The following is a 9,096-nucleotide window of genomic DNA, read 5'->3' on the forward strand; positions in this document are numbered from 1 at the left end:
AAAATGTCCCTTTCCAATGCCTTCCCTCCTTCGTTTATGTTATGTGTACAAGTCTATGTTCTTTATGTCACCAGTCGTAGCCCCTGCTGGGCAGACTAGGTGCTTTCTTTGTATTACTGCAAATTGTTTGACATATTTGCAATAAAAATGATTGAACCAGAAAAAATGTCCCTCCGATGTAAATCCATCGCCGATCACAATGAACATCGGCCCCTGACCCACATAGGGTTGCCACCTCATCCCTTTAAACCCGAACACATAGTAATTACACAGGTTCTGGGGCTAATTTAATGTCGATAAGGCACCAGGTGAGTTTAATTAGTTAGCAGCACCTTAATCAGCCAGAGAACCCGTGTAATTAATATTTTTTCGCTTTTAAAGGGATGAGGTGGCAACCCTAGACCCGCATGATAAAAAAAAGGAGTGGGCTCCCAAGAACTGTCTGACAGCAAGAATGAGTCGCAGTAAACAAAACATATCAAAGTCGCATCAAGTCACATTGCAGCTGCACTAAAAAAAATTAAAATTGCACTGCTCCGGTGTGAAACCTAGCCTTAGGCCCCATACACACGATAGAATTTATCCGCAGATACGGTTCAGCGGACCGTATCCGCGGATAAATCCTCTCTAAGATTTCAGAGGATTTCTATGCGATGGCGTGTACACACCATCGCATTGAAATCCGCGCTGAAATCCTCTGCCGATGACGTGTCGCGCCGTCGCCGCTATTATGACGCGGCGACGGGCGCGACGCTGTCATATAAGGAATTCCACGCATGCGTCTATTCATTACGGCGCGTGCGGGGAATCCCTTTGGACGGATGGATCCGGTAAGTCTGTACAGACGAGCGGATCCATCCGTTGGAATGGATTCCAGCAGATAGATATTCTGTGCATGTCGACAAATATTTATCTGCTGGAAATCCATTCCAGGGGAGATTTATCTGCGGATAAATATCCGTTGGCGTGTACACACCATAGGATCTATCCGCAGAAACCCATTTGATGGGATTTATCTGCGGATAGATTCTATGGTGTGTATGGGGCCTAAAGGAAAATAAGGCAAAGTAAATGAAGGATTGGTAAGCTGCAATGAGTTACATTTTGCCTCCAGAGGGTTAATACTGAGAATCACACTAGTTCAGTGTTAACTTCTCCTATCTCTAGGCACTTTCTCCCTGGGTTTGTCTCTTTTTTTTTTTCACATTTCCTGATGAGAACATCAGTGTCTGTTTACAAGTAGTGTCTGCACATTCTGAATAGGCGCTGTCCTCAGAATGAACTCTATCAAAGCAGCCTCCTTCCTTCACCCTAATGATCACCTTTTGTTTTAGCTCCCTAAAACTATTTTTCACCTCCTTTTAAATGTGCCATATGTACTGATCTTGCAACTTACGTTTTACCAACGGAGACATATGTTCCAATTCAGCTTTGATCACAAATGAAGTGAGCTAACAACTGTAATTAAACATGTGAACAGAGTTGGGTGGTCTGCCCCAGTACTTCTCCCATGAGCTCTTTCCCACATTTCTCAGATACATTAATGTATAATTGTCTTTGTGTGTAATGCCTCCGATGGCCACAAAAGTCTATCGCCTTTTCTTCGCTTAGCATTAAAAAAAGAAAAAATAACGGATCGACGGACAACTGAAAACAATACAAACCAGACAGCCAGTTTAATTATTATTTAGATATAAAAAATAAAAATAAATAAAAAATCATCATTCAGCAAAGCCATCATCCCACGTGGCTTCCTGTAATGGATTCCACCTCCACGTTAGACCAGGCACAACAGTTGTTTGCAGATTATCGAAGAATTTATAAAACCTAATTTGATATTGTTATATTAAACAGAAAAGACAAACGCATCATCTATATTTTATTTTTGTACTAGTTGCAAATATACACATAACTGATTTGTAACGGCAGATGGAACATAAAAGTATAAAAAATAAAGTTTAAAACAATGTGCGCTATTGTATTTTGGATTATATTTGTTATTTAAATATAAACAGCAAAAAAAAAAAAAAACAGTCACATTCCAGATTTCAGAATGCTTTAAAGCATAGTAATAGTGTTTTTAGTAGGAGGAATAATACTTTGGTAAAAGTTGTTGTTAGTGTTTTCATCTGTCTGCAGAGCCCTTTAAACCAGACCTTATGGTATGTTTTCCTGAATGTATATCTACTTCAAGCCAAGGCTGCCACCTTCTGGCTTTCTATAAAATACAGTTGGATTAGTAGAACAATGGCACGTATTGAAATGCATGCATTGGTGTATGTACTACTTTTATCCCTCCATTGCTACTGTTCTTATATCTCAGTGTTTTTTAAGTATAAATTTGTAGTGGACTTCTATATTCTTCAAATCACTCATCTCCTAAAATGTATGCAATCCTAGGGTGACTTCCGAAATGTGTTGTATGGAATGCAATATGCTAAATCAACGTATGGTTATGAAAGGATTTCTTTGTCTTGTGTGTGTGTAGAGCAGACCCGAGACTGGTCTGGCTGTTTGGTCCCAGGTTGCATTCCCTAATGCCCTGTACACACGATTGGAATTTCCGATGGGATAAAATCTGTTGGAATTTTCTGTCGGAATTCCGTTCAAGCTGTCTTGCATACACACTGTCAGACCAAATTCGGACCGTCCAAAATGAGGTGACGTAAAACACTACGACGAGCCGAGAAAAATGAAGTTCAATGCTTCCGAGCATGCGTCGACTTGATTCTGAGCATGCGTGTTTTTTTTCTCTGTCGGAGTTCCACACAGAGGATCGGAATTTCCGATAGGATTTTTTTTCATCGGAAAAAAATAAAAATAAAACATGTTCTATTTCTAAACTCCGACAGAATAAAATCCGATGGGGCCCACACACGGTCGGAATATCGGATGAAAAAATTCCATTTGTCTTTTTTCATCGAAAATTTTGATTGTGTGTACAAAGCATAATAGGCACACAGCAGTCAGGCACATGGTAGTTCACAATCACTCGAGTCAGAAAACAGGCTGTACATGTCTTTTTGAAGTTTATTTTGTTGAAAGAACTGGGATAGGTTGAGCCTTGGGCTACCCCAAAACAACATCTAACAAAGGACTCTAAAACCTAGTACATGTGATCAGAAAATCGGGCGAAAAATACAGCTTTCGGACAATAATCGGATTGTTAGAACACAATTACGACAGTTAATGCAAAATTATCAGAAAGGACAAACACTAAAAAACTTCTTGTTACAAATTTAATTTAAATCAGTACAGTTTTTGTCTGAAAATACAATGGAATACATTATTTTTCTTACAAATTTTTATTCTGCCGTACGAGAATTTTTGTAACTTTAGTAATCTCTTCATTTTTGATATGTGATTAGCATGTAAAAAAACAAAAAAGACAATCATTTGTCCGATAATCTCATTGTATGTACCTAGACTTATCTCTGATCTGCTCCTTCAGGGTGAGAACCACCTTCTTGAATATGAGGGGTAACTGAATTCCAAACAGGAACTCCTCAACAGGAGTATAATCCTGTGGAAAGCTCTCCCACATGGGGCAAAGGAAAGTCTCTGGAATCCTCATGGCAGGTACTCACAGTGATCCTGAGGTGAGCTTTCTGCTTGCTTTCATGATGCTAGGCTAGAGGTCTCCCAGCCCAAGCTGGAGCTGGGACACCAAAAATTATTCTATTAAGCTACAAGTAATCTCTCAGGGATGTTACAGCCCTCAGGCTGGGTCTTACTCCCACAAGAACAAGGAAAAAGCTGTTCCATGCCCCAGTCTATTTATACCCCGCTCAGCCCCCTGCTGGTCACTCAGTCTCCTGAACAGGGATTGGCTGAAGAGGCATAAATATGCAGGTCAGGGTCTAAGCTCTTTCGCCCACTATATCCCAGAGCTCAGTGGGATGCATGGGAAAATAGCTGAGCCTGCATCAGCAGAACCTAGAACAGACACTAACAAACGATAATTGCCTTTTCTTAATACAGTGAGGTCAAAAACTAAATTTACCCAACACCAGTAGGCTACTGAGGTGCACTATATATGTTTCATTATCTGTTTTAAAGTGTTACTAAACCCAGGACCCTGCATTCACTATAGCTGGTCTCCCACGGTACATAGAAGATGGAAATGCAATTATTTTATTAAACATAAACTGCTAAATACCTTTCCTCATTAGCATTATATAGCAGTCTTGTAACTTATATCAGACCCCTTTCACACTGGGGTGGGACGGTACGGGTAAATCGCCACTAGAAGAAAGGGTTAACAGCGCCCGTGTTGCTGTGCTGCCGAAACGCTTTGCAGCGCTTCGGCAGCGCTGCCCCTTCATTTCAATGGGCAGGGCGTTTTGGGAGCAGTGTATACAGCGCTCCCGCAACGCCCTAAAGATGCTGCTTGCAGGATTTTTTTCCTTGTCCTGCGGTCGCACCGCCCCAGTGTGAAAGACTTTCATACTTGGGTGGCTTGAGAAGTGCTTTTCAGATGCTATTTTTAGCACTAAAATGCCTGAAAAGCACCCCAGTATGAAAGGGGTCTTAGTGTCTGGTTAAAGCTTGTAGGAGGTGTTTTTATCCTCTTTTGATTGTCCTATAAAGGCTGCAGGACCCATGACCCTCGGTCTGGACAGTGCTGATTGGCCCTGTGCTGATCACATGCACCCTCCCAAGAAAAAAAACCCTCTAGCAATACACACCAAACTGAGCATGTTTAGAGTGACTAAAAAAAAAAAACATTGTGGGGCTTTTACACAGACTTCCTGATCAGGTCCGCCTGTCGCTTTTTCAGGTGGACCTGATTGTGTGTCTATGGGAGGAAGGATGTAAACGGATGTGTGGCTATTTACATTTGCTTAACACTCCAGGTCTGAAAAACAAAAGAAAGGGACTGTGTACGACCTAAATGTCCATTTTTACCTGGTTGTCTGTAGTTCTAACAAAGTGCATCTTAGTTTCATGTGGCCTGTGTCCTAAAGTTGATGTAAACCCTCACATATACCCAGTAAAGTGAACAGCCTCAGATGACACACAGAGATGAAACAAATCTCCCTACATAAGTTGTACTTGTAAATCTGCTGTCTTCAGCTTTCTATATTCTTTAGAAAGTGAACATTGTGTTAGACATTTTTCCTTTCTGTTTCGGCACTGGGTGTGGAGTCTGGGCATACATTGTGTGTGGGGTGATTGGAGGAAAGGCACAAACCCATCCACAAAGGCAGAGGAACAAAGAAACTTGCAGAGCTGTGCTGTGAATAGACAAGCTCTCTGCTAATCTATCTCTAAGCACCCAGCCCAGCACAAATTTCCAACCGTGTCAAAAACCATGAATCAGACCAAGACAGAAGTACAGTTAAATCACACTTGTTTAATAATAATAAAAAAAGGTAAACAGAGTAAACGTAGCCAAAACATAGCCAGAGTTCAGGAACCGGAATGGATCATCAGACAAGCCAAAATGTCACGGAGCCAGAGGTCCATGTATTAAAATAGCAAGCAGGATCTGGAGCCAGAAGGAACGTCAACCAAGCAAGTCTTTAACAGGAACACAGGAGAGCGTCTCTAGAGATGTGACCAAGACGAAGGCAGAGATCTGGACTGGATTTCTTAAGTAACCAGGACTGACAAGCAGGATATTAGCAACAGGTGAGTCACTGTGGAGAGATAGGAGCTGGCAATTAGCCGACAGCTGAGCGGCCAGCTCAGGGAAGGAAGGGCTGAGCCCAGCCCTGACAGTCAGAGAACTTGATAGAAGTTATCATGCTGATAACAGAGGAACAGAGCAGCAGAAAGACCAGGCACTTTGTGCTTTGGAGAAAGATAAGTAAACATTGCAGATATATATATGCCCAGGTCAGATTTCATGAATGGAGTTTACATCCACTTTAAGCCTCGTACACACCTTGTAAATATTGGACGAATGATCGTCTGTGTTTTTTTTTTGCATGCCAGTCTCATATTAAAAACAGGTTACTAAAGTTATGGAAATTCTCATATGACAGAATACAACTTTGAAAGTGATGTAATGTGTTGTATTGTATGGTAATTTGTTTCTAAGCATGCGTGGTCTCGGTCATGTGATTTTTTTTATGTACAAATACCATACTAATTACACAAAAATCATTGGTTCTGTTATCGTACAAGAACATTTTTCGTGCTTGTCCCTTAGCATATTTTCACATGAACTGTCATGATCGTCTCTCGAAAGCTGTGTACTAACAAATAGATTATCGGACAATCACTCCGACAGCTGTATTTTTTGTCTGATTTTCTCGTGTGTACTAGACTTTACTTGCTGCTCTGCTAAAAGCCTTTGATGTGTAATCAAAGCCTTTTACTCTCTGCCACAATGAATGGGCATTTGATATTTTATGTAAGAGTGTGAAAAGCATCACAGAGAGTTGTCACCATGTCCTCATATCACTTTCTTAGGGTGTTTATTGAGTTATGTGTAAAAAATATTATATCAATAGATTTCCCCAACAATCAACTGCATAGTATACACAACCCATTGTCATAGTCGTTCAAAATATGGCCGCTCGACTCGTGACTGGGAAAAAACCATGGGAATCAATCTCGCCTTCACTGAGATCCCTTCATTGGTTGCCCGTAAAAGACAGAATTACTTTTAAGGCACTCTGTCTGACGCATAAGTGTGTTCAAGGAAATGCCCCCCAATATCTATGCGAAAAATTAAAAAGTCACAACCCCATTCGCGTTCTACGATCCACCGACCAAAATCTACTCCAGATACACAAAGCCAGATACAAGTCCAAAGGAGAACGAAGATTTGGAATCCAAGGACCTAGACTATGGTACGCTCTACCAGCCAGCATCCGAATGGAGGTGAATCACCTGGCCTTCAGAAAAAAATTCAAAACCCATCTTTTCTGAAGGCAAAAGGACAGTAGGGAACGGATACTAAGCGCCCAGAGGCGATTCAGTTTGCATGTGCTGCGCTATATAAGTTTCTCACTCACTCACAAAAAGCAGGAAGTACCTGAAAAAGGATTTGCCTTTGTTAAAATCTATCTACCGTAATAGGAGTTTTACAGTTAAATCAGAAATATCTAAAAATCTACTGAATAAGGATGCCAACCTGGCTATGTCAAGCTCTGCATTAGAACGTAAAAAGGCAGTGTTGGCACTTGGTGGGCAATAAGCTAGTATGCACCACATACTATAGTAGATCAATATTAAATACTTACCTTAGAACAAAGCACCCGCACCGCCTCCCGGTCACCACTGAGGGAGTTGACATGTTCCCTTGGCGTTTCTTCCCAGGTTTGTGGCTCCGGCGCTGTGAGTGGCTGGAGCTGCGATGACATCACTCCCGCGCATTCCAGCAAGGAGCTCTGCATTTGTGGCATGATCCGCTGGATCTTCGGAGCACATGCGCCGCTGACGTCAGCGGCTGCATGCAGGGGGATTATCCCCTAAACCATGCAGGTTTAGGAGATATTAATTTTACCTGCAGGTAAGCCTTACTATAGGCTTACCTGTAGGTAAAAATCACCAAGCGGAGGATAAACCGCTTTAAATAACTCTACAAGAGGTACTCTCATCCTTTCAACATTTTAGCTAGTGCAAATGAGGCCTTTACGTTTTTAAGGTAGAACTTTTCTTCTCTGTTTTGGATACTGTAGGGGTAAGACATACAAGTTTTAGTGCTGTCATTGTGGAGAGAGTCACCCCATTATTTGCCCTGATGACCATTGCCATTGGCACCAGAACAGTAGGTGAGAGGAAATTTCCAATGGGAACACCTGTAAAGACAACTGTCTAAAGCCTGGCACACATGGGTACGTTCACATTGAAGGCGGGTTTGAAATCGTGCAAGTTCAGCTGAACTCACACAGTTTTGAATCCGCATTTCATTGCAAATTCGGGGGTGGTTTCAAAGACATCTGTGTGGGTTCATGCACAGATGTCTATTGAAATCGCCCCCGAAGTCGCCAAAAGTAGTGCAGGAACTACTTTTGGAAATCAGTGCAGCGAAGCAAAGTCGGCGTTGCACCTATTTGGATGATGTTGTTGCCGGCTATAGGCTGCGATCTGGCATGTAATTTGACATGTCAAATCGCCCTAATGTGAACAGGGGCTATACTACCATATTTTTTGCCATATAAGACGCACTTTTTCCCCCCAAAAATATGGTGGAAAATGTGTCTGCGTCTTATAGGCCGAATGTACATCAGGCACCGCCCCCTGCCGCCGCTGTCAATGCCCCCACCACTGCCAGTAACTCCCCCCAGCTCAGTGCTGTGTTATGGGCTATGGAAAAAGCCCCCCACCCGCACAAATGCAGCCCCCGTCGGCCGGCTCGATATAGCGGCACTTGCAGGGGTGGACTGACACAAGCCCAGCGACGAGCGCCCTGTGATTGGCCGGGCGGCCGACATGGGCATCTGTGATTGGCTCCGGCGGCGAATGTGGAGGCGGGGTTGGTCTGTGAGCGATCAAGCTGCACGCTGCACTTGTGAGTACCGCTTCTCTGCCTGGCGTGCTGTGTCTCCTGAGGGCTCCCTCTGTCACTGTCGGCCCCTCTCCTATTACGGTATATCAGTCAGCCCACCTCTGTCTGCTGCTCTCCCACTCTGTCAGTCAGACCCCTTCTCTTTCAGCCCACCTCCCCCTCTGTCTGTTAGTGCCCCCCTCTTTATCAGCCCCCCTTTTCTATGAGCCACCTACAGCGAAATACCCACAGCAGGGCCAGGGTGCCAGCCAGCCACCCAGGGTGACCCATCCACACCAGCAAACCAGCCAGCCACACACAGGAGCCAGCCCGACATGTCCTGACACTTGCTAAAGGGTAGAGCAGCCCGAGCGATGGCACAGGTAAGGCTGCAATATTGGCAATGGTCTGGCTGCATTTCTTTGGCAATGGTCTGGCTGCATTTCTTTGGCAATGGTCTGGCTGCATTTCATGGGCACTGGTAAATATTTTGGTACACCATTTGGTTAAGAATTTTATTTTTTCTTGTTTTCCTCCTCTAAAACCTAGGTGTGTCTTATGGTCAGGTGCGTCTTATACGGCGAAAAATACGGTAGTTTTTTTTTTCGTTTAAACCAGCAGGGTTGAATGAAAAAAAAAACTGACAGCTCAGG

Source organism: Rana temporaria, chromosome 3 (genome assembly GCF_905171775.1).
Source record: "Rana temporaria chromosome 3, aRanTem1.1, whole genome shotgun sequence".
In the NCBI taxonomy this organism is placed as follows: Eukaryota; Metazoa; Chordata; class Amphibia; order Anura; family Ranidae; genus Rana; species Rana temporaria.